This window comes from Mauremys reevesii, linkage group 2, assembly GCF_016161935.1.
Source record: "Mauremys reevesii isolate NIE-2019 linkage group 2, ASM1616193v1, whole genome shotgun sequence".
Lineage (NCBI taxonomy): Eukaryota > Metazoa > Chordata > Testudines > Geoemydidae > Mauremys > Mauremys reevesii.
Genome location: NC_052624.1, coordinates 266,866,545 through 266,892,534, shown reverse-complemented (window position 1 = coordinate 266,892,534; position 25,990 = coordinate 266,866,545). Strand labels below are relative to the sequence as shown.

The following is a 25,990-nucleotide window of genomic DNA, read 5'->3' as shown; positions in this document are numbered from 1 at the left end:
AAAGCATGTCATTTATTTCACTGTGCATTGGATCAGGCCCTAAGAATGATAGCATGGTTCAGCCCTGGCATTCTGTGCCGAATGTCAACTAGGATGTCAATTGAGAATGTGCCCAACAAATGGGTTATGGCCATCAATTCATTTCACAGAGGCCAATGACAACAGATGTAAAATGGTAATTGTTGAGTAATCTATAATGAATTACTTATTCAACAAGATTTCCTTCTTTTTTTCTATTTGCAAATGGTCCCTAACCAGATCATAATTTTATCTGGTTTAACACTTTTTCTTTAATATTTTCTGCAAATTATTCTTGATTTGTAGCTTATTTGTGAACAGTGTGCTGCAAGCATTTCATAGTCAACATTTGAGCTGTTTGGTCTGGGCAGTTTCTGTGCCTGAATTCATGAGCAAAACTCATGGAATTGGGCTTTTGGTGCAAACCTCACACTTATAAATGCAGAATTCATTTTCTTTGGATGTTCTGCAACATTTGCTGAAAAAAATTGCTATTTCTGTGACTATCCCTGCCAATAAACTCATTTGCAAGAATGTTCACAAAGTAGAAAAAAATTACTAAAATAGTCAACACGAGTTTCTTTAAATACCAAAAGCATGTGCATAGAAATATTGTTGTAGTATTTCTTTAACTATAGTAGTGACTTTTAACCATTACTGACTAGGACTTAGTTGGAAAAAAGGATCTAGAAGTATAAGGCATTCCTAGCCTGCTCAGCCATGCACCTTCACATTTCCTTCTTATTTTTAATGGATAAAGGAAGTCCCCAATTCTGCACCTCATATTCACAAAGCAAACACCTGTCTCTTTTGAGCTGCTGGTATAGTTTAGGTAAAGATTAAGGTTGGCATTTTCTTGGTAGGGAGATAAGCACTGAGTAGTGAACAGTAGGAAACACCTTTTATATCGAAAGAATTACATGAATGAACTTCTTTGACACATAAACAATTGGACCATTCTATTACCAGAAGGCCAAAACATGGCTGGATTAATCTCAGACAACATGGCTCTTTCAGGTGAAAAACAATTTTGGAATCTAGCACTGAAGTAAAACTTTTCTATTATTGATCAAGCATTGCTTCTCAATATTTGGGGCATTATTTAGGGCCTAATTTTTTAATTAGGTGTGTACATTTTATATGGATATTTGCACATAAAGTAATGTAATGTTTGCATTCTAGTCAAGTATTAACATGCACACTCAGTAGCTAGGCAGCTAACTGGCAACGCACATATGCAAATACCTTATAAGCATGCACAGATTGGTATTTGTGCCATACATTAGGGTTATGTACAGGGGCGGCTCTAGGCACCAGCAAAACAAGCTGGCTGGTGGGCGCAAAAAAAAATGTAGCGCCCTGCCGTCGGCGGGGCGCTGGGCGGGCAGGCTGCGCGGCAGACCTGCCCAGGCATGCCTGCCACGAGTCCCCGGAGGACCGGGACGGGCATGACTGCGGGGGCGGCGGCGCCGCTCCGTCTCTGGCTCGGCTGGAACTCCCGCGCGGCGCGCGCGGCAAGCGAGGGACGGACCACCATCCGCCGCGCCGCCGCGGAGGGGCGGGGAGCGCGCCGACCAGCGGTCCGGTCCCAGTCCCAGTCATGCCCATGCCCTGCCGGTGCCCTGCTCGCGCGCGCGGCGCGCCTCGCGCGCGAAAACGCCGGCGCGCCCTGGTTATGTAAATATATGTGTTTAACTTAGAAAATTTGACCTTTAGGGAAAGATTCTAATGCTGATTAGAGACAGTCACAGTGCAGGGCAGGTGTTGTGCAAACTTCTCCATGTGCTCTAGTTTTGCCAGTGAATCTCACTCCTGACTGCAACACCCTCTGCTAATTGCATTGATATGTGCATGCATGGAAGAAACAAGGAGCTGTAACTTGGAAAGCTTGCAATTGGGTCTTAGACTTTGACCACTAAACATTCTTATGGAAAAATCCTAAAGAATCCAATAGAAAATAAGCCTCTTTCTATAGATTATTTGAACCATCCCATATAACTTATGTAACCCTTCTGCCAAGTGAAGCCAGCAGCAACAATGGCTGGTTCAGTATCTATCTAGGGGTTCCTTTTCGACAATACAACACAAAACCGGCTTGAGCCCCCACCCAGTGACCTGGGACAATTACACACCACTCCCAGGCACCTCTAAGAGGCAATACTTCCCCTCTCGCAATCACAGAGTCCAAGTGTAGCAAAAACTTTTCATAAAAGGAGGGAATTAGCTCAGCATTAATTTGGGAAAACACTGTAACTAGGGCTTATGAACACAAACCATGAGCAAAAGACCCACCCCCAAGTAAGTTAGGCAGTGTCCTTTTCCCCTCAGGGTCTTAAGTCCAGCAACCCAAAAGTCCTTTTAACATGCCTATCCCTTCTCTGTACTCCACTCACAATTGCTGTCCTTGGCCAGTACAGCCCCAGAGTTTAGAGGTTCATCTACAGAACTCACCTCCCACCCTGTGTGGAAGGCAGGTGGTGGTGGTGGTGGTGGTAAGGGAGCACCTTACACTGCTCAGACACTTGCTTGTTGCCCTAACAGCCAATTGCTATGCCTATGCAGGAGTCTGCTCTGGCCCACTCCACCAGCCCCCACAAGTTGAGGGTGCCAGGTACAGTTCTGCTGCCCTTGGTTCACACAACAAGGATAGCAACCCTTTATTACTTCTGCCCCAATAACAAGGAGACTGGGGATCCAACACTAGCTACAAGTGATCATTGGGGCAAGCAATCCCATCATGCTGTGCGCCTAGGCAGGGTAGGTGTGTCCATGCAAACGAGATCAGCTTTTGAAGTCGTTTTCCATAGCTCACCACTAGATGTCAGGGGAGAGCTCATCCAGACTGTGCTTACACCTAATACAAAAAATATATCCTTTGTATAGAATTCTATAGGATGATTCAAAATAAAAATTCTGTTATATCTTATTCAGGTTCTTAAACTGCACCCCTTGCCAGGATACCCGAGCAGTTTCCCTGTCCTTAAATTCAGTGGGCTTTTCTAGTAATGTTCATAGAATCCTACCGATTTAGGACCAGATATTTTAAAGCTATTTAGGTGCCTAAAGATGCGGATTGAAAATCCTACTAGAAACTTATCTGCATCTTTAGACACCTAAATATTTTTACACATCTGGTCCCTTCATCCCTATTGAATTCCACAGGGCTCCTTCATAATGATATTTTCACTTGTGACTAAGGAGGATTTAGAGCCTGATCCAAGGTCCTTTACTGTCAATATGAGCTTTTTCTGCACTTACAATCTACCATATTGGTGTTAGATTGTGCTGTTTCTATGCCTTTAATTTCCAGGATGAAATATAGTCAAATCTCTCTCTGAAGCTTAGCCTGTGTGTGTTGATGATGAGGTTTCAATCAGGAAAATAGTGTTAGCGCTAGCTTGTGACTAGTCAGAAGCATTCCTTCCATCTCCTGTACAGATGCACTGGGGCTATTCACAATGGCTGCCCTTTTGCTCTCTGAATGCTTAAGGCTAGCAGCAACACAAATGCTAGCTTCCCCAAAAGGGAAAGATGGGAGGCCATAGCCATACCCCCGTCCTCACTCTGGCCAGCTGGGCTGACGGTGTGGAGAGTGGAGACCATGCTGCACTCTTCCAAAGAAACGGCAGGTGCAGCTCTGGATCTTGCTCCCCAGTGATCCACTCTCTAGAATCTTCCACTGCACCCCTTCTACAGCAGGTAAAAGCTGACGAACCACACAGAAGCCCCTGGTTTGTCGCTCTATTTATGCTAGAGTGCAATTTTATTTTGCTCTGACCTAGAGTAAACACACCTGCATTTTCTCCCCTTAGAATATTATCATTTGTCATGGTGAATAACAGTGCAACAGATCAGATCGTTTTGTGGTTCAGGAAGCTGGAAGTTATTAAAAGCAAATTTTACATCAGGGCAAAATCGAGGAGAGGGAATTCCAGCTAATCCCTACAATTTATGGAATGTTTTTGCATGAGAATAGAACACAGAGTTCAGGAATGCTTTAAAATCAGGTCTTAAGAGTTTTATTATATGAAAATCATCATTTTTTTCCAAGCAGGAGCGGCTTTGTTTTTCACAACATCCTGTCTTACCAGGGTTGTGCTGGTTTGGTGAGGCATGGTGTGCTGGCTGATTATACTAGACCTGGATTTTATCTTTGGTTTCAATATAGTTATAAGAAATTCTCACCTGACGTGGACTAGCACATCCGTGGGCCTGGAATAGGGTTGCTGTGCTGTGTGCCTGCAGTATGTTCCAGGGCGCGGCGCCTCCCAGTGGCGCCAGAGGAAGCAGAACTTCTGAGCCATGGCTGGCCCCCTCCCAGCTATCAAGTAGGAGCAGAAATAATGTCCAGCTCCACAGAAAACATTTGCACTAGGAATAAAGCAACAGAAAAACCAGACCAGATTCAGCTTTGGTGAAAATAGGTGTCACTCCACTGATGTGAAGTGAGTTTCACCCATTTACACCAGGCCTTTCATCCAAAAGCTCCCGTAACTTTCATATGAGAATTGTGCAGGTAGATTCTGTTACCTCTGGGCAAATGTATATGAATGAAAGTACCAACTCAGTTATTTTTTATATTACCTATATTTATAACTATAACCTGGAAAGCCTCTTTTCACTCAGTTTAGATGCCTCTAGGGTTTTGGATTAGAAGGACTCTTTGAAGGATCACAAAGCAATATCCCACTGGAGGCAAATTAATATTTAACATTCCTGTTTGTACCTAGGTATAAACATGTGACAAACTGGCCATTTTGGGTCCCTGCATGAAAAGTAGAAAAGACAAGCACACAGAAACCATACCCTAACCTTTATAACAATTGGGTTATTACAAATTAACAAAAAGTTGTGATATTCTTCTAAGGAGAACTTCTTCCTAAAGGCAAAATTCTGTGCTCAGTTACACCTGCGTCATTGTACTGAAGGCAATGTGTAAGTTCTTTGGGACCAGAATGCTCACTACTTTGTACAGTTCCTAGCACAGTGGGGCCCTGACCTAATGGAGACCACCTAGGCACTATCACTATGCAAATTAACATTTACATGGGTGTAACTGAGAACAGAACTGTCCTTTATAATTGTTTAGCTTTACCGGTAGATCATTTTTCTAATATGGGGTAAAATCTTCAGAAGCATCTATTGGCCAGATTTGTAAAAAGATGTAGATGCCTAAAGATGCAGATGGGCATCACACAATTTTTTTCAAAAGCACCAAGGTGCCAGTGGTGACTTAAGTGGCTTGGACTAGCTTCACTTGGGGAACGTAAGAACTGCAATGCTCAAGGCTTGTCTACGCTTACAATGCTTCAGCAGCACGGCTGCACCGGTGCAGCTGCGCCATTGTAGTGCTTAGTGACAATGCTACCTACATGGATGAGAGAGCTTCTCCCATCAACACAGCACTGTCTACACTGGGTGTTAGACTGGTATAACTGTGTCGCTCAGAGGTAATCCACACCCCAAGTGATGTAGTTATGCCAACATAAGGCCAGAGTTCAGCATTACAGCACTTAACTTTTAGGTGCCCAGTAGCATTCACTACCCTGAATTAGGTGCCGAGGCGCCTTGTCCAATGCATGGAAAGTGTTAGGCTTCTGAGGATAAGTCTACACAGCACTTAGAGGTGTGACTGCAGTTCAAGTAGGTGTACCCAAAATAGCTTTTAATTCAGTATGTATGCAGGGTAGTGCTGAACTCAGGAGGCTAGCCCAGGCTGCTGCAGCAGCTACACTGCTATTGTTACACAAGATAGCTTTGATCTAAGGTTTTAACTAGATCAAAGCTAGGTTCAGGGTATGCCTACGTGAGCTGCAATCAGACCTCCTGATTGTGCTAACCACTAGGCTGCATAGTCAATCTCTCTGCCCAGTGAATATGTTAGTGACTCTAGCTCAGCACACACTCCAGGGAGACCCAGTCTCTGCACCAATGAATATTTGAGTACTTCATACAAAGTAGAACAGCTTCATCAGAAGCAACTGGGAGAAGTCTCCTCCCCCCCCTCTAAATACCCTACAGTGCAGTAGTTAGGGCATGTGCCCGGCAGCTGGGAAACACAAGTTCAAGTTCCTAGTCTAGGGAGACTGGGGGTTTGAACTTGGGTCTCACACGTCCTGGAAGAGTGCGCTAACCCACTGGGCTATTGAGTGCAGAGGGCAACACTAGCCCTTCCTTGGCAGTGTTTTTTCAGGGCCAAATTCGGTAGGTGTGCTCTTAGGTAGCCTCTGAGCATGCCCACTGGATCAGGTGAGATAACCAGCAGAATAGCTAGTCGGTGAATCCTTCCTTAGCTTAGGTGGGAGCCGAAGTGCACAGTGGTATTAGGACTGAGGTGGCTGAGACCATGCCCAGCAGCAGCAATTGAAGTGCCTAAGGGACTTTCCCAGTGGAAACTTAGGTGCCTACAGGGTTAGGCGGCAGCTGATCAATGGTTTTATGAATGACAGTGGTGCCTAAATGTTGGACTTAAGCACTAACGTCCACCAGAAAAATCTAGGTCACCTAGTGAATCTAGCCCTTAGGCACTTTTGAAAATCCCAGTAGGCCCTTATGTGCCATGTTAGGCACCTAAATAACCTTTAAAAATCTGCCTCCAAATACCTACAGTCCTTTCACTTTCAGCCTCCTAAGTCATTTTTGAAAATGGGACATAGGCCGTTAGTCAAATACATGCTTTTGAATATTTTCCTCTTTATCCATAGAGACACTTGGCTCAACTTCCAAATATAAAATCTTTAACAGAAAAGCATTTAGTTCCTTAATAATGCAAATACAGAGTCAGAATATGATATTCTTACGCCAGCAGCCACCGGTCTGAAGACACACACCATTGATTGTTGTCCCTTGAAAGTTTAGTCCAGCACAGGTTGGATTTAAAGAGTAAGCTAATTGTAAAAAGATTTAAAACAATTTCAAGACACTCATGTTTGCATACAGTCTGCAGGGACTATGCTTTTTAAATCCAATATTTTTAACAGAACATATGGCTATTTATACCAGAAACTAAGAGACATATTGCCAACATCAGCCATTAAAATAATCTTTCAGTGTTAGAAAGGTGGTGTGCAACATCACATCAAGCACTGGATTCATTCCAGTGGACATGTGAAAGATGTGCTCTGAAACACAGTAAATTGGAGTCATTCCTTACTGTTTGGAGTCATGGAGTTGATTCTCTCTCTTTATAAGTGCTAGAGCATAAGCTCACTACAGAGACCAGTTCTTAACACAGTGATGATGGTCAATAAATAACAAATAATACACAGTACTAATAGGGAAAGAGCTAAAACTCTACAACTTGGATTTCCTTCAATGAGAGCTATAGATGCTCATCAGGTGCTTAGGAATTAGACCCCTAGTAAATGTCTCATATGTACTTATTTAATGGGATCAAATGTGGATGTTTTTATTCCATTTTTGCTTGGGTCTAACTCAGGCAAAATTCTCATGGAAGTCACAGGACAGTCTACCTAAAATGAAGACTCAGGATTTGCCCCCTTCTGTCTGAGCAACCACTTTCTCGTGTTCTGTGTGGATCTCATACACCCTGGGTGTTTCCTTGGTCTAACAATAATACTCAGCACTTATCTATTCCTTCCATCCAAGGATTTCAAAGAGCTTTACCAAAGCTTCACATAACACAGCTGGGTGGTAGGGAAGTACTATTATCCCTATTTTACAGATGGGGAAACTGAGGCACAGAGAGCACAACTTCTGTTTTCTATATGCAAAAAATCTTTTATTAATACTCAAGGATAGACATGAACAGACTGTGTGACTTAACACACATGTCAATGTGTTTACATGCATGAAACATATCACATGATGTTTAGCTGGAATCACACCTTTTTGCATTTTCCCCCAAGACACTGTATGTTGCAATATTCAGTTTCTACGACCTGTGTTATGCAGAGGCTCAGACTAGAGGCTTATGACTGAAAATCTACAAATGTATAATTGTGCTTTGATATGAATCCCTCAACAATAAGAAAACAAACCTATTAAATTAAATACCTGTAGCATATAGTGTGCAAAGCAGAGTTGAGAGACAGTGTGCATAGGGCACTAGACCATGATTCTTGGGTTCTGTTTTTAGCTCAGTCAGTGGCTTGCTCTGTGACTCTTGGGCAGGTCACCGTGCCCCTGTTCTGTCTATGTAGATTGCCATTTACTCTCTCTGTCTCTCGTTTTTTTACAGGGGCTAGCACACTCTAGATGCTATTATAGATAAATATGTGGCTTTTTTTGAAATCTGTTACATGCAGAACTTTCCCCTGATGTCCTTGCAGTGCTATCATTAAAAAACACAGCATTTTCTTCCTTTGCCCGTGGAGCAAATTGCACCAGTTTTCAACACAGACCTTTTTGCCTATTCTTCCCTCTGTCTCCGACACCTACATTTTGTAAAACGTGCTGGATAATACTCAGAAGTGAAGTGCATGTGAAGGGATGGATGCTTTATAGACTGGTATGGTCAGAGGTTTTATTATACCAAGAAATTACTCAACACAAGTTATGAAATCCAGCTAATCCTTTATTTTAATGTAGCATCTTAGAGGTTGTCCATATGATTCTTTAAAGACTTTTCAATCAGGAGTCTACAGCTATGATGCAAAGCACATACAGCAGGGGCGGCTCCAGGCCCCAGCACGCCAAGTGCGTGCTTGGGGCGGCATGCCGCGGGGGGCGCTCTGCCGGCACGCCTGTGGGAGGTCCACCGGAGCTGCCTGCCGCCCTCCCAGCAGCCGGCAGAGCGCCCCCCGCGGCATGCCACCGTGCTTGGGGCAGCAAAATGTCTAGAGCTGCCCCTGACATACAGAGCATGATCAAAACTGGTGGCATATTATTTCATTGTTTGTAATGAGGGGGGGCCCAGTCTTAAGATTCTGAAACCTTTGCCCCTTTGGGCTTAAATCATATCTGTACTTACTGTGGATAATAACTGGAGGATGCTTTCTGGTTATCTGGTAATAACTTTATCAAGGGATAAATAAACCCTGAGGTTGAAGGAACAATAGTAAAAAAGAACTGTTGGCAGTGGGAATGATGTGAGGGGGCAGCACAGTCTTCACACCTTTTCAGACGGAACCTTTCTCCCCTCTGCTTCCTACAGTGCTGCTGCCAATTATTGGGAAGAGTTTGGATTTTGAAAATAGTCTTGTCTCAGACCTGTCAGTGGGTGCACATCGCATCTGACTTACAGCCAAATGTGGAGAGGCGTTGAGCACTTGCTAGTTCCCACTGTCTTCCCTGAGAGTCACTGGGGCCCAGCAGCAGGGCCGGCTCCAGACCCCAGCGCGCCAAGCGCGCACTTGGGGTGGCGTCTCGCGGGAGGGCGGCAGGCGGCTCCGGTGGCCCTCCTGCAGGCATGCCTGCGGAGGGTCCACTGGTCCCACGGCTCTGCTGGACCTCCCGCAGACGTGCCTGTGGAGGGTCCATTGGTCCCGCGGCTCCGGTGGAGCATCCGCAGGCACGTCTGCAGGAGGTCCACCGGAGCCGCGGGACTGGCGACCGCCAGAGCGCCCCCCGCAGCGTGCTGCCCTGCTTGGGGCGGCACAAAAACCTAGAGCCGCCCCTGCCCAGCAGCAATTAGGATTTAGAACCCTGATTAAGGAAAGCAGTTGAGCAATTCATCCCTACTCAGGAAGTTCATGCTTAAAATTAAGCACATGCTTAAGTGCTTTCCTGAATAGTGATGCTTTTCTGAGTCAGGGCTTAGGGCCTGATCCAAAGTCAATGGAAAGGATCCAATTGACTGCACCAGGCTTTGGATCATGCTCTTAGTGACATCAACAAATGCAGAAGTGAGATTCTGTGCTGGGTGCTGTACACAACCAGCAGCCTAGATGAAGGGGATGTGATGGTGGTGTTAAGTAACCATTGTGCTCTCCTGATCCTCAGGGTTACTCTGAATCTCTGTAAAGCTCGCGCTGTGACCTTGTCCTGCCACACCCCACGCAGCCCCACCCCGGACCCTGGCATTGCCCCATACACCAAGGTTTTGTAGGAGGTGCTCAGAAAGCAGCCTTTTACAGTTATATTCCACAGTGCCTGCATTTGGGGAATCCTTTTATGCCATTCTGGCCCTTTTTTCCTAGTGGACAGGGGCTGAAGTGGGAGCCCAAAATGCAGAGACAGCTATTAGTCAGCATCTTCCCGCAGGACCCCTTCCCAGGGCTGGGAGCTGGAGCCTGGGTGGGTGGGATCCGGCAGCTATGGCTTTCAGGGGAATGGACCAAACCACTGTGGATGCAGGGGAGGGACCATTCGGGAAGCAGACCAATCAGGCCTCTTTCTGAGATGCAGCTTGTTTGCTCTGCAAAAACTCCGGACATTTCCTGTTATTTGAAAAATCCACCTGAACAGAGAAAGGGAAACTCAAAAAAGAGGCAATGTCTGGGAAAACCCGGACATATGGTAACCTTACCTGATAGGTCAGATACAGAGCGATCATGTTGTGAAAAGTGTTCACCCACAGGTGATGGGGTTTGTCTTTTATCATTTTCCTGTGTGAATTCATTCGAGAACATAATTATTATCTGGTTTCACCCACATAATTGTTATTGAGGTATTTAGTACACTGGATGAGGTACACCACAAGTTGTGACAGGCATGTGTAGAACACATGGATCTTGAAAGGTGTGTTGCGGGGAGTGTTGATCATTGTAGCAGTGAAGATATGACTGCAGGTTTTGCAATTGCCTCAAACATTTACAAGACCATGGACAACCCTCAGATATCCACTCCAAACACATAGCCAAATTCATCCATTTCATCCTCACCCATAACAATTTTACATATAACAATAAACACTTTGTCCAAACCACGGGAACAGCCATGGATATTAGTATGGCTCCTCAATATGCCAAACTCTTCAAGAGCTACCTTGAAGAAGAATTTCTGGACAAATGTACCACGAAACCAATGATATACCTGAGATACATGATATTTTCATAGGGTTCCCAACTTTCTGAGTGCAGAAAACTGAACACCCTTGCCCCGCCCCCTGCCCTGCCCCTGCCCTGCTCCTTCTCCGAGGCCTCACCCCCCACTCACTCCATTCCCCCTCCCTCCACCGCTGCTCTCCCCCACCCTCACTCAATCGCTCATTTTCATCAGGCTGGGGCAGGGGGTTGGGATATGGGAGGGGGTGAGGGGTGCAGGGTCAAGGTGTCACCGACCTCAGGCAGATCCCGGAAGTGGCAGCATGTCCCCCCTCCGGTTTCTAGGCAGAGGCGCAGCCATCCAGTTCTGTGCGCTGCCCCATCCACAGGTGCTGCCCTGCAGGTCCCATTGGCTGCGGTTCCCAGACAATGGGAGCTGCGGAGACGGCAATCGGAGCAGGGGCAGCATGTGGAGCCCCTGTGGCCACCCCCGCCTAGGAGATATGTCACCAGTTCCAGGACCTGCACTGAACCAGGGCAAGCTGGGAGCCCGCCTTAGCCCCACTGTGCCGCCGACTGGACTTTTAACAGCCCAGTCAGCAGTGCTGACCAGAGCCATCAGGGTCCCTCTTCGACTGGGTGTTCCAGTAAATAACCAGACACCTGGCAATCCTATATTTTCATCGTCTGGACAGATGGTTTAAACTCCCTCATAGATTTTCACCACAACTTCAGCAACCACCACCCACCCATTAAACACTCCCACACTAGCATCAACTTCCTAGATACCACAGTCAGCTTCAGCAATGGAAACCTACAGACAACTACACACAAGAAACCCACAGATCACCGCACCTACCTTCACAGATCCAGTAACACACCAAGAAATCTGTTATCTACAGCCAGCTACTCAGATACCACAGAATATGCTCTGAGGAGAAAGTCCAGGCTATATACCCACTCAAAACTGTCTTTACCAGACAAGGACCCTTCACCTGAGAAGTAGATCATATCATGGAATGGGCTACCCAAATACCCCAAAAGAACCTGCTTCGGTATAGAAATTAAACCCTCTCTGACTGCACACCCCTAGTACTCACCTACCACCTCACACTGGAAACTATATAGGGTATCATCGAACAACTACAACCCAAATTTGATGGGGACTCCATCCTGAAAGAAATCTTTCCTGAACCCCCATTTATGGCTTTCAACAACCTATCCAAGCTCATCATCAGAAGCAACCTCCCCACAGACCAGGACACAGCAACTCAAAGTGGCTCCAAACTCTTCCAGAACAACATATGAAAAACTTGCAGACATAGCTCCACTTCTACAATGATCAACACCCCTCACAACACACCTTTAAGGATCCATGGATCCTATACATGTCATCACAACGCAGGGGCAGCAGAGCCTTCCCAAAAGTGGGGGGACTGGGGGCCCCACCTCCATCCCACCCCTTCCCCCAGGGCCCCTCCTCTTCTCCCCAAGGCCATGCCCCCATCCTGCCCCTTTCCCTCAAGGCTCCTCCTCTTCCCCCAACGCCCCCTACCTTTTCCCAAGGCCCCGCCCCACCCCTCCTCTCCCCCAAGAGGCAGCCATGGCGTGAACTCTCCACCTGCCCGGGGTGAGGGGCCCAGGGGGTGGGAGCAGGGGCTGCTTGGGCCCCCTGCATTGCAGGAAGGTGGAGAGTCCACCACAGTTCCCCACAGCTGCCTGCACGGCTCTTACCATGGCCAGGTTGTGGCTCCAAGGCCCCGCCCTTTGACTGGAGCTGGCTTGGGGTAAGAGCCGCGCAGGCAGCTGTGGGGAGCTGGTGCAGAATCCAGACCCTCCACCTCCATCAGTCCTGGGCGGGGAGCCCCACAAGCAGGGAACGGGGGAACAGGAGGGGAAGGAGGCAGGGTCCGCTGCTGCAAAAAGTAGATGGACCAGGCACATCCATTTTCAAAAAGTAGGAGGGCCATGGTCCCCTGGTTCCCCCTGTTCCAGAGCCACTGTCATCCAGTGCACTAAATGCCCCAATAACAACTATGTGGGTGAAATCAGGCAATCATTACACTCTCGAATGAACTCACACTGGAAAATGATAAAAGACAAAAACACCCGACCACCATTAACACTTTTCACAATGCAATCACTCTTTATCTGACCTATCAGGCTCCAACCTCAAAGGAAACCTGGGGAACACATTCAAAAGATGAGCCTGGGAGCTTAAATTAATCACTTTTCTAGACATCAAAAATCATGGACTGAACAGAGACAACAATCTGTAACCCACTAACCCCATCTTTAGGCTGGTCTACACTGGGGGGGAGGGGTCATAAGAACATAAGAACATAAGAAAGGCCGTACCGGGTCAGACCAAAGGTCCATCTAGCCCAGTATCTGTCTACCGACAGCCCCAATGCCAGGTGCCCTGAGAGAGTGAACCTAACAGGCAATGATCAAGTGATCTCTGCCATCCATCTCCATCCTCCTGACGAACAGAGAGCTGGGGGACCATTCTTACCCCATCATGGCTAATAGCCATTTATGGACTTTAGCCACCATGAATTATTTATCCCTTTTAAACATTGTTATATAGTCCTCCTCTACAACCAACCTCCTCAGGAGTTTTCCAAGCGTTGACTGTGCACTTCGTGAAGAAGAGAACTTTTTATTTGTTTTTTTAAATTTGCTATTTAATTTATTTTGATTTGGTGTATTATGGTATGTTAAATAAATTTTATAACTTCCTTTTTTTCTTTCTCACAATCATCATCATCATTTTATATATATCTCTCATCTGTCCCCCTTAGTCTCCTCTTTTCCTAGCCTCTTAATCTCTCTCTTTATTCTTTCCCTCTCTCTTCTAAAATCTCTAAACCCCTATTTTTTCTTTTCTTTCTTTTCTTCTAATTTTCTTTTTTGCTCTTTTATCTTTTTGGAGTGCACAGTATCTCAGTATAGCGTTTCGATGTGTTTAGTGGGCGTATATATTATATATATATATATAATATATCTCTTATTCTTTTTTCTATTTTTAATTTTTTTCCCTCTTTTTTTTTTTTTTTTTTTCTGCACTGCACACACACTGCGTGAACATCTTGTATAACTCCACTCCAACTCCTTTTTCTTTTCTCGTTCGTTGTATCTAACCCCATCATCATGTGTATGTATAGTTGGTATTTTTTTTAATTTTTTATTTATATACATTACTCCACATTTAATTTCATTTGCCATTTTGTTGCCCAATCACTTAGTTTTGTTTTTATCTTTTTTGTCTCTTCACTTCTTGCTTAGTTCTCTTTCATCTGTTCTTGAGTAGTTAAACTTTGCAAACTTTTGCACCCTCACCTTTTACCCTTTCTCCAGATTCATTATAGAATTGAATGAAGAGATTGACCTTACTGACCCACCTTGGGGAACACCACTAGTCCCCCTCTCCATTTGGAGAATTGTTACCATTAATTCCCTTTCCTTTGTTCCCTTTCTTCAACCAGGACATGATGAAAGGAAATCCATTCTTCCCTTCCCTTTACAGCTTACAGAGCAATTGTGCCTTTTTTGTCATCTAAGTACCTTATCTAAACTGGCACACTTGTCCACATGTTTCTGTCCATCCCCATGTCTTTGTGTTGTTTAAGACTCTAGATTTCCCTTTACAGTATTTTTGAGATTTCTTTTCTTTTTTTATGTTTGACTGACTATATTTCAAATTTTTTTTTTTTTTATGTTTTCTAACAATTTTTTTTCTTATGTTTCAAACTAATTTGCCCGTACCCACGTTAGACTTACCGGCCGGTTACTAATTGGATCCCTTTTTCCTAGACCCCTTATTAGCATTTTTTTTACATTTAATTTACAGGTTCCAGTCATTGGGTAGTTTAAGGGATTTAATAATATTTGGTTACTGACTAATAGTTTTACTCTCACACTTTTGATTTGACTTCTCTGTCTTTGGTGAGAATATTCTGGTGCTTCCTCTATTGACAAACCAATTCTTAATCCATCCCTGACCTCTCCTCTAGTCACCTACAAAGTGAGGAGTTTTGTCAGATTTGTCACCCACAAAAGCCAGCCGTGAAGACTGAAGCAAAGAATCCTTTCCTCAGAGAAGCAAAGCAAAGAATCGATTTCTTTTCCCCGCAATTTTTCATCTCTAAGCGCACTTTTTTTTTTTTTTTTTTTCTTCTTTCTGATGTTTGTAAACATTTTTTTACTTTTTTTGTGTTTTAAAAAATTTTTTATTTTATGGCTTTTTTTTTTGCTTTTACTTTTTTTGCACTTAAGTTTTTTCTGTTGTTTCTCTTTCTATTTTTGCAGCAGTGTTTGTGTCTTTCACTTTTAAATTTTCTCACTATTTCTCTCTTTTTTCTTTTACTTTTCTGTTTAGCTCTCTCTTTTTTTTTTTTTTACTTTTTTTTTTCTTTTCTTTGTTCTTTTTTTTTTGTTCTTCTATTTATGTGTATATTTTTAAGGGGCTTCTTAGGTTTAACTTTTTTCTTATGTTTTACTTATTTTTTTAACTAACTTTAACTTTTTTCACTTTAGTCCTTGTGATGTAAGATACGCAACTTCAGCTATGAGAATAGCATGGCTGAAGTCGACGTATCTTATTTCGACTTACCTCCCGTCCTCACGGCATGAGATCGATGGCCATGGCTCCCCCATCGACTCCGCTTCCGCCTCTCGCCCTGGTGGAGTTCCGGAGTCAACGGGGAGCACGGCGGGGATCATTTTATCATGTCTAGACGAGATGCAATAAATCAATCCCCGATAGATCAATCACTACCCGCCGATCCAGCGAGTAGTGTGGACATACCCTAAGTGTCCTATAACTGCAGAGGTGTTAACGGGTCACTCTACCTTGAATGGTCCCTTACAATATGTGCTAACTTCTTATGCTAAACAATCTGTTCCATCTGGCATTCTGATGTGATGCTCGGAGTTCCTTTCCCAGACCAGAAGAACAGTTCTATGTGGCCTGAAAGCTTGTCTCTCTCACCAACAGAAGTTGGTCCAATAAAAGATATTATCTCACACACCTCGTCATGGTAAAATACGTATATTTAAATTGCTTCTGTAGCTTTTTTTACATGTTATATGCTTGAGGGAAGAAATCTGCAACAAGGGTCAATTTGGGTCAATCTTTTACGGCAGGAGCCTTTTGTTATGTCTTAATGGTTAGATGATAAAATACTCTTCCAAATACAATTTAGATTGCTAAATCAGCACCACTTTTTCATACACAGCTTTAAAGTTTATCTATTTCAAGCAGCTTTTGGTGTTTAGCTAATTTTTTTGTTGGTGTATAAAGAGCCATGCATTACTTGGACAATGAGCAATAGATGCATACCTCTTTTAATATAAACAGCAAAGTTTATAGAATTTCATGTCATTTCTCATTGTCAGAAAGTCTTGAACTATTAGATTGACAAAATGACCAAAACATTTGTATAATAGGGAACTCCCAACTTGGAGGGAGAAACATGGCAGCCATTTCATTATTATCATTTATCTCTGTGTGCCCTCAAACTAGGCGTTCCCTCACCTGTCTTGCCTGTGGGTCCCAATCCAACAAGAGTGCTCAGAGACCAGGCCTTGCACACCACAGTACTGCCTCAGGAAGAGGTGGCAGTGCCCTCTTTTTAACCTTTAGCCCAGTAGATTAAAGCACCTACCCAGCAGTGGCAGTATGGGTGGTGATTAGGAGTTTGGGGGGGCATTGCCCCCAGGGGCGGCTCTAGAGCCCAGCGGGGCAAGCACCCGCCTGGGGCGGCCCTTTCCCAGGGGGGCGGCAGGCTGGGCCGGTGGACCTGCCGCAGTCATGCCTGCGGGAGGTCCACCGGAGCCGAGGGAGCACCGGACCTGCCGCAGGCATGACTGCGGACGGTTCGCTGGTCCCGCGGCTCGGCTGGACCTCCCGCAGGCATGACTGCGGCAGCTCAACTGGAGCCGGCGAACCGTCCGCAGCTGCGGGAGGTCCAGCTGAGCCGCGCGACCAGCGGACCCTCCGCAGTCATGCCCGCGGCAGGTCCGCTGCTCCCGCGGCTCGGGGGCGCCTCCCGGGCATGATTGCTTGGGGCGGCCAAATTTGTAGAGCCGCCCCTGATTGCCCCCCTCCCCCCTCAAACTGGATATGTTGCAGAGGCAACATGTGGTGCGGGGAGTGCTCAGATTTCTCACTTAGCCCTGCTTCCTCCCCACAGACGAGCATTGGGGTGTGGAGAGGGCAGGGTGAGCTGTGATGCCAGGAGCCCTGTGCCTGCTGGGCAGTTTCCCTCACATGGTCTGTGTAAGGGGAGGCAGTGCCAGGTTTACAAAGGCACCAGTGGTGCCATGGAGCTGGGCCCATGCTCAAAAGGGGCCCCAGCCTAGCACTGTGCTGAGATCCCACCAGCCCACTGGCTCCCCCCAGCCCATCTCTTGCTCCTCTCGGCCTGCCTGCCCACTGGCTGGGTACTCCTCTCTGCCTCCTGGCCAGACCCCAGTGCACTTCCGGCTCCAGGCAGTCTCTGCTTCCCACCACCTGTGGGGCCCCGCCTGTCTCCCCGGAGCCGAGCCGCCAGGGACTGGTGCAGAAGCCTGGCCAGTCTCACCAGTTGGGGTGGTGAGGTCACTCCAGAGGAGCCAGAGCGATTCCCGGCCCTGGGACCAGCCCTGGCTGCACTGCCGGTTCAGCCTGACACACAGTCACCTCCCAGCAGGGCCGGTGAGTGCGGCTGGGAGTCAGGGTGTGGGTCTCTGAGGGCCTGAAGAGGTGCTGGGCTGTGAAGGGGCTGGGAAGATCTGTGTGTTTTGGGGCACTGGGGATTGGGGGTTCTGTGTGGGGTGCTGGGCAGTTGTGGTGGGGCTGTGGGCAGGGGGGTGCTGGGCAGGGGTTGTGTTGTGCAGGGCGCTGTGCATTTATGGCAGGGTCTGGCAGGGGGTGCTGGGCATAGCAAGTCCAGGAGGTCTCTGGCCATAGGAAGTCAAGTAGGTATTGGGCGGGGTGGCTGTGTGGCATGGCATGGGCCCAGCCCCAAGGGGAAAGGGCAGCCTGGCAGCACAGGGCTGGGCAGGACACTGTGCATCTGGCAACTGCTGGTTTCTAAATAATGCTCTTGCACGGGCCGGGCTAGCCCCTTGCTCCAGGGACCGATCTCCCTGCACCATGTGCCATTATCCACATGGGGACCCACAAATATATTTTCACCAGCCACAAAAGGTTAATCTGTCCCTGAGGGGAGTGCAGAAGAGCTGAGAGGTGTTAAGGCTCCCACAGATTTTTGTATCAGACTGTTTGAATGAATTATAAAGTGTGAAGGTTAAAGTCCAGATTAGTGAAGTATTTCTCTGTAGTTATAATCCCCACACATTCTATCTTAAATTATTCAGCAACTATGTCATTAGGGTTACCATATAAACCTGTTCTTACTGGTCTATAGATGACAGTGAGCAGGAATAGCACTTAGACCCAGATCCACAAAGATAGTCACCTGAAGCCCAGATTTAGACACTTAAGTCCCAGTTTTAGACACTACTGTGACCCACAACACTCCCTTTTTTAGCCCAGCTCTTTATCTGCCTTGGATAAATATGTAGAGGCATCACAGAGCAGGGAAAAGAAGAAGATTGGTGGAGTGCCCTGTCTGTGTCTTCAGTTTATGCAAATGAAAGGGGATGGCTGCTTTGAGCAGCTTTGCTTTGATAGGCACCCTATGGAAGGGAGCCGTGGAGGGCAGAGTTGAGAGCCAGGTTCTACTCACGTGGGGCTTCTCGTAGTGCTCTCTGTCTCGTGAAGGCCAAATTCTAGCAACCACCAGTTAGAGGACTATTCGCTACAATGGCCTGTGACTGGCAGGGTGGGTGTTGGTTAAGGTTATGCTTTCAGGGATCATTTCTTTAGTTGGTGACTGGAGAAGGATGGCTGTGAAAAGTTGATTTTGTTAGCTACAATGAGGAATTGTAGTGTTTCCTTCTGAATGTGAAAATAGCAGAAAGTCCTGTCCTATGGTAGCTGTTTTCTGCTGTAGAAAAACGTCTTGTTCTTCTTGAGAAGAGCAGGGGAAGGATGCACAGTCTGAGTGGTTAGCTTTAAGCTTGCTTTGTGTAATATGAAAAGGCAGTAGGATATGGTTCTTAAAAGCTGTGCTGTTCATAGGTGTAATACAATAAAATCTCTTGTAGTGAAACTGTCTACTTTTGGTAGTCCTTGTTATGTGACTGCACTTTTCCAAAGACTTTAAGGAAGGGTATTCTTTGTGTGTGTACTATGTTTTTGCTCCTGATCTTTGAAGTCAGAAGATTTATCATAAAATAATTGTCTTTTTTCTCTTGCTTAGTCTGCCTTATCTTCAGAGCTATTTCTGTTCCTCCATTAAGTCTGACAGTTCCTTTCCCAATGACCCCTGTCAATTCTTCTGCACACTGGGATGAATGGATAATACTTCCCTATTAACACCACCGGAGCCACTGATGCTTGAGAACATTTTGTCTGTTCCCATCTGGCATTTTGGAGATCAGGAGGACAGCAGCCTGTATTCCCACCATTCACGCTCTCTTAAGAGCCTAGAACACACTACCACTCTAGGTGACACATAGCAGAGCAACTTTCTTCCAGTCTGTGATGCTGTATGGAATGTAGGTGACCATTTATAATATTATTGATACCAATTTTACAAAATTGCAATCAATCTTACAAGATATGCCATGTAAGATATCAGTGGAACAGTTATGATTTGCTAAGTATGACAATCTTGTTTATATCTATGTATCATTTTTGTATCATGAGTTATAAATATGTGTAACCTATCCGTGACGTTGCACTCCATATGTTTAATAAAACTTTGTTTATGTGTGGATATGATGTAACTGGAATATGCTTTATGCAAAAGGTCTCTTGTAAGGTATCATTACAAGGATTATGATCTACCGAATATATTCATCCTTTTTGTATGCATGTATCATTTTTATATCTGAAGTTATGAGCGTTGGCTCTATGCTTGTATTTGAAGTGTTTGCTGTAAGAAACACATAAGGGAGGTTTGGCCAACATATCATGAAGGGACTATTCAAGTAACTGGAAGTACTTAACTAACAATGGACTTTGGGAGACGCCAATCCATAGCTGAGCTTTCCTGGGAACGTTCAAACTAACATGTAAACAATGGCATCGGCCTGCAAAAAGCGGAATCATTCATGGACATGTGACTTGCCCATGTGGCTACGAACTGCATCTTATTGCTGTGATTTTGCACTGAATAACAAAAGAGTTTCCACCCACAATAGAGAGAATATAAAAGGCCCTAGAAGCCTCTCCATTTAAGCCCCAGTCATGTGGAATCTCCTGTTTTTCACCTAAGTTGCCTGCTGGCACTAACAAGGTCAGTACCAGGGGAAAGGATTGGGCTCAGACTAGAAAGAAGCTTATTGGAACATCTCTGAAGGTGAGATTTACTTGTACTCAGTTTCTTAATGTATTGGGCTTAGACTTGCATGGTTTCTTTTATTTTGCTTGGTAACTTACTTTGTTCTGTCTGTTATTACTTGAAACCACTTAAATCCTACTTTTTATACTTAATAAAATCACTTTTGTTTATTAATTAACCTAGAGTAAGTGGAGCAAACAGCAATGCATATCTCCGCTGTCAGTGATATAGAGGGCAGACAATTTATGAGTTTACCCTGTATAAGCTTTATACAGAATAGAATGGATTCATTTGGGTTTGGGTCCCATTGGGAATTGGGTGTCTGGGTGCTGGAGATAGGTGACCTGCTGAGCAGTTTTTGGTTAAAGTCTGCAGTTTTGGGGGCGTGGACTGTCTGCGTCTTCAGTTTATGCAAATGAAAGAGGATGAATACTTTGAGCAGCTTTGCTTTAGTAGGCAGCCTACAGAAGGGTGCGGTGTGGGGCAGAGTTGAGAGCCAGAATCTGCTCAGGTGGGGCTTCTCATAGTGCTCTCTGTCTCGTAAAGGCCAAATTGTAGCCACCACCAGTGTGAGGGCAATGCACTAGAATGGCCTTTGACAGGCACTATGCTAGTTAAGGCCAGGTCTTCTCAGTGTGGGTCAGGCTATTTCCAGCTTTTAAGGCTCCTTTCCTAGCCATAATGAAAATAAAAATTGACAATACATGTAAATAAATTAGACCACCAAACAAAAAAAGAGAGATTTAATTAGATTTTTTTTATTTAATCAATGTTTTTCTAGTATTTTTCTGTGCAAATGCTCTGATTATTGAGGAAATAAATCTAGTTTTCATGTAATATCACAATTGATATTAAGCATAGCAAGCCCATTCAAATGCTCTTGTTCTATAGTTGAACAATATAGTTCTTTACCTGCTTCAATATGTTGAAGGTGCGTTCATCTGAAGCCACTGATGCAGGCAAATTTTCAAAAATATGTAGTGCAATTGTGATATTAGGAAACACCCTCTAGAGTCCAAGTTTGAGTGTTTCTTGAAGCAATTCTTTTGCCTTGCAATCCAATTTAAAGTTCGTGGAATATATTTGTTTGAGGAAGATGACCTCGTCACTGAGATCTTTTGAGATTTCTTTGTTGTACTGTTGCTGAAATTGTTCAGTTGCAGAAAGTAGACCCTCATTACTCAGTCTGTTGAACTGTCAAAGAAACCCCAAAAGGGTACAAATCGAGTGACTCAAATCGATATGTAAGACCTGATTGAATAGAGTCAATAATGACAAGGAAGACACTGACCCTATAATGCTGCTTGGCATTGGATTCAGTAGATAAGTTCCAATTGGTAGAGAACTCAGAAGAAATGCCAATATTCGGTGCTACTGATTTGGACTCAGTCAGGATTGCATCCCATGGTTCACAAATCTGTTGAATGTCATTGATAAGACTTTCAATGTTATCCCTCTCAACATCAAGTGTAGCATTGTGTGCTTCAATTACCAGATTAGTTTGGTGTATCAATGTAAGTAGCTTCATCCACAAAGATGACATCAGAATTCATTCAAATTTGGACATGTGCTTCTGAATAGACTGAAGTTCAGTTTGAGCCTGCGCAGTGAGATTGAGAGATTCAAGCTCATTTAAAGCCTTTCTCACTGAATTCAAATGCTACGCAACTGGTTGAACACCATCAATCCATGCAGACCTTCTAGTTTTGGGCATCCCATGCAGTGAAACAGGAAGATATTGCTTCAGAATTTCCCACCTTTGGGGACTGCTACTGAAGAGATTGTGCGTTTGCTGAATAGTTCCAAAGTACGTAATTGCCTCTTTGCATGATTCAGCACAGTCAACACCTACAAGGTTTAGTGTGTGGTTTCCACAGCTGGAGAAAATACAGTTTGAATTATGCTCAAGCAGAACTGCTTGAACACCTTTGTACTTCCCAGCCATATTAGATCCATTGTTATAGGCTTGACCAATGCAGACTTGAAAATCTAACTTAAAACCTTCTAGAATTGCTAGTACTCGAGCAGTTATTTCTTTTCCAGTTTTTCTCGTGAAATTATCAAAGAAAATAAACCTTTCTTCAATTGAAAATTTTGAGCTCTCTACAATCTTAATATATTGAATAACCATAGTAGTCTGTTCCTTGTGAGAACAATCTGGAGTGGTATCAACGATTGAAAAATACTTGGCATTTCGAATCTCATCAAGAACTTTTGTACAAATGACCCACATAGCTCAATAAACTCATTTTTTATGTGTGTGGAGAGATAATGGGTTTGCATGTGCTTTTGACTCTCTTGCAATTCTCAAACACATTTAACATGCTCTGATAAAAGTGGGTCATATTGCTGAGGAGCTCAACTATGCCTAGAAAGTTTCAATTAGCACAATTACCAATATGTTCACTGTAACCAAAGAAAGCCAATCTCTGCTTAGAAAGAAAAAGGATGATATTCAGGATGCACTCAAGAAGTTTTTTTTTCCAGTTATTAGTTTCTGTAGAGAGTTCAGTCAAGAGTAACTTCTCAACTGAACTTTCAGCTGATGCTGCCCTGCTGGCTGATTTCCATGCAACATAGTTTTTCTTTGTGTGACAATAAACTCTCATGTGATGGTATTTGATCTTTCAACTTCCTCCAACCTCTGTTGATGCTCCATCCTGATTGATCAGAGAGAACTGATGCATTTGCAGCACTTTTGTTCAAAATGAAGTAGGGTGCACAGTACAGAGATTGTTTTTCTGTACTCCAGCATAATCAGTCTCTTATGCAGATCTCACCATTTGGAAGAGTTTTTGTCAGCAGGTGAGTAGGTAAAACATGATTATCAGCATCTCGTGGAATGTTACCTGGAATTTCAAAACAACTAATTTGATGAAAAGATTGCATTTGGGCAGCATTGGTCTTGTCAATAATTCCAATGTCAGTCAGAGTCACACCTTTAGTACTCGTGAATTGTTCTTGCTGCGTAAGATCTACATCTTCCTGTTGCTGTTGAGTTTCTTGATCATACACAGGATCTTCTGCTGCATCTGTTATGGTTCGCACATCTCCTTCTTGATTACTGTCCTCATGTTCAATTATTGGTATTGAAATATCACTTGTTGCAGTTGTGGAGTTTTCATTATCTGTAGCATTGTTTGTTGGGGAAGGTATGTTTTCTAGTGGTTTGAGAAATGAATTTATTGGCTTTGAGCTCTTAGCTGCTGCTTCACTCATTTGTTTTCACCGTCTCTTGCTTGCACCACTTTCAAATCTCCTCTTCACAGTGATCCAGCTGGTCAATATGTAGCCTATCCACACTTGAAATATTCTGCTGTAAATAAGTAGCTTATCTACACTTGAAATCTTCTACTGTAAACATGTACACAAATGCTGAATGGTACACAAATGCTGAAAAGACTTAAAATGAAGGAATACTAATTAAGAACACAAAATGAAACAGTCAGACAGGTTATTATCCTTATCACTGAATCAAAACTCAAGCACTCAAGGTATAATATAACAGGCTGAGCTGAAGACAAAGTGATGCCATATATATAATAAACACAGACATGGATACAGACAGAGGGATAATGTCAAAAAATTTAAAACGTGTGGCCTCACGAAACTCATTGTACAAGACTGTCCTCACAAATGTTCCCCTTGAAACTGGGCCTATAGACTACGAAAGCCTATGGTGATGGCCAAGCTACCAAGCTAGGGCTCAGCCAACCAACCAGTCACCTCTTTTAGCTACCGTATGAGACAATAATGAGGAATTCTCACACATAAATAATTCCTTAGTCAACTAGACGTAAAACTATGAAGACATTACAATGTAACAGTTCTCTACCTTTCAACACGCACTTGATCCAGCACCAGCCACTAATAGTGGTTTGTATATATAATCAGCTGCTCTGAGAGGACACGTTCCTCATGGTCTAATCTTCTGCCATCAGAACTGATATTTGTTTTTAATATTTATGAACATTTTAAAATCTTTAATATGACAAAATCGATATCAGTTAACAAAAAATGTATGCCTTTTACCAAATCACATCTCTTATTTCCTTAAACTCTCAGTTCTAAGCTGAGAAAGTGTGTCACATTTTGGTCCCATAGGAATGCGCATAAAAACAAGTTGCAAAACTTATCAAATGCCAAAAAATTAACAAGTGTCTAAATTTGAGGCCCTCTTTGAGCTTGAGGCCCAGGTCAAATGGCCCTCTTGGCCCCCTCTCTGATTGGCCCTGGTTAAGGCTATGCTTTCAGGGGTCATTTCTCTAGTTGGTGACTGGAGAAGGGTGACTGTGAAAAGCTGATCTTGCTAATCATGATGAGGAGTTATAGCATTTCATCTGAACATGAAAATGGCAGAGACTGCTGTTCCATGGCAGCTGCTTTCTGCTGTGGAAGAGTGTCTTGCTTTCCCTGAGAAGAGCAGGGGAAGGGTATATAGTCTCAGTGGTTAGCTATGAGCTTATTTTGCTGGATGTGTATCATGGAGTGTGGGGGAGTCAGGGTTCTGCACCCCTTCCCCTCACTTCCTGCAATTCACCATGACTCTCAGCCAGCCAGTAAAACAGAAGGTTTATTAGATGACAGGAACACAGTAAAAAACAGAGCTTGTAGATACAGAGAACAGGACCCCTCCGTCAGGTCCATCTTGGGGGTAGGAAGCCCAGACCCCAGTTCAGGGCCTCTCTTCATTTCCCCAGACAACTCAAAACTGAAACCCGCTCCAGCCCCTCCTCTGGCCTTTCATACAGCAGCTTGAAAGGGAAGAACCCTTTGGATTCCTGGGGCACTTCCCTGTACTGCAGGTGGGGCAGGTACTTGTCCCAGTCTTGCAGATGCTGATCCAACAAGGGAGGCTGCACATAGGAGAGCAGATTCTCCCAAAAATGGTGGTTAACACTGTAGTTAGATTCGCCATCCAGTCACAAACTGTGCTCATGATCCCTGCACACTGGTTATCAAAAAGCTAAAAAAATAATAATCACACAACCCCCTTTATTGCAGCCCAGTCTTTGCCTCCAAATCAGCAAATAGACCCGGGACTATGACAAGTTATTTAAAACTCTATTCACTACACAAAATGGATCTGAAAAGGACCAGCCACATTACCAGATCAACATTCGTTTGGATCTTATCCAAAATATCATGCTGCCAGTCAATCCTTTAGTATCTCAAAGTAAAGTTTTATTATAAACAAAAAGAGAAGAGAGCTGTTAAATGGTGAAAGTAATCGGATATCAACACATGACTTCACAGTCCATATATCAGGTTCTTAGAGACACTGTGAGTTTGCGGGCTTGTAAAGTCCCTCTGGAACAATTCCGAAGCTTGGATGGGTCATTGAGTGCTTTGTTCAAAGCTTCCATTTGTAGAAGGGAAGGAGGGCTAGCTCAGTGGGGGAGGAGGGATAGCTCAGTGGTTTGAGCATTGGCCTGCTAAACCCAAGGTGGTGAGTTCAATCCTTGAGGGGGCCACTTAGGGATCTGGGGCAAAAATTGGTCCTGCTAGTGAAGGCAGGGGGCTGGACTCAATGACCTTTCAAGATCCCTTCCAGTTCTAGGAGATTGGTATATCTCCAATTATTACCTTTACCTTTTATTACCTAGAGAAGTTACTCCAGAAGTGAGAAGCAGGACTGAAGACAAAATGGAGATGTGGCTGTCCTTTTATATCCTTTGCCATGTGACT

General features: G+C 44.4%; 1 long non-coding RNA gene and 2 other non-coding genes across 3 annotated transcripts in view; 2 read left to right on the top strand and 1 right to left on the bottom strand.

Annotated features, from left to right (window-relative positions):
• The window catches only part of LOC120397054, a 47,418-nt gene that overhangs the window by 665 nt on the left and 20,763 nt on the right, over nt 1-25,990 (bottom strand). Inside the window, exon 3 of the long non-coding RNA XR_005593647.1 lies at nt 4,204-4,389. This is a non-coding gene — a long non-coding RNA (uncharacterized LOC120397054). The remainder of the gene's footprint in view (nt 1-4,203; nt 4,390-25,990) is intronic.
• On the top strand, nt 18,750-18,963 carry LOC120399699. The gene has a single exon (XR_005595306.1). It is a non-coding gene; the product is annotated as a small nucleolar RNA U3 (small nucleolar RNA).
• On the top strand, nt 24,541-24,753 carry LOC120399700. The gene has a single exon (XR_005595307.1). It is a non-coding gene; the product is annotated as a small nucleolar RNA U3 (small nucleolar RNA).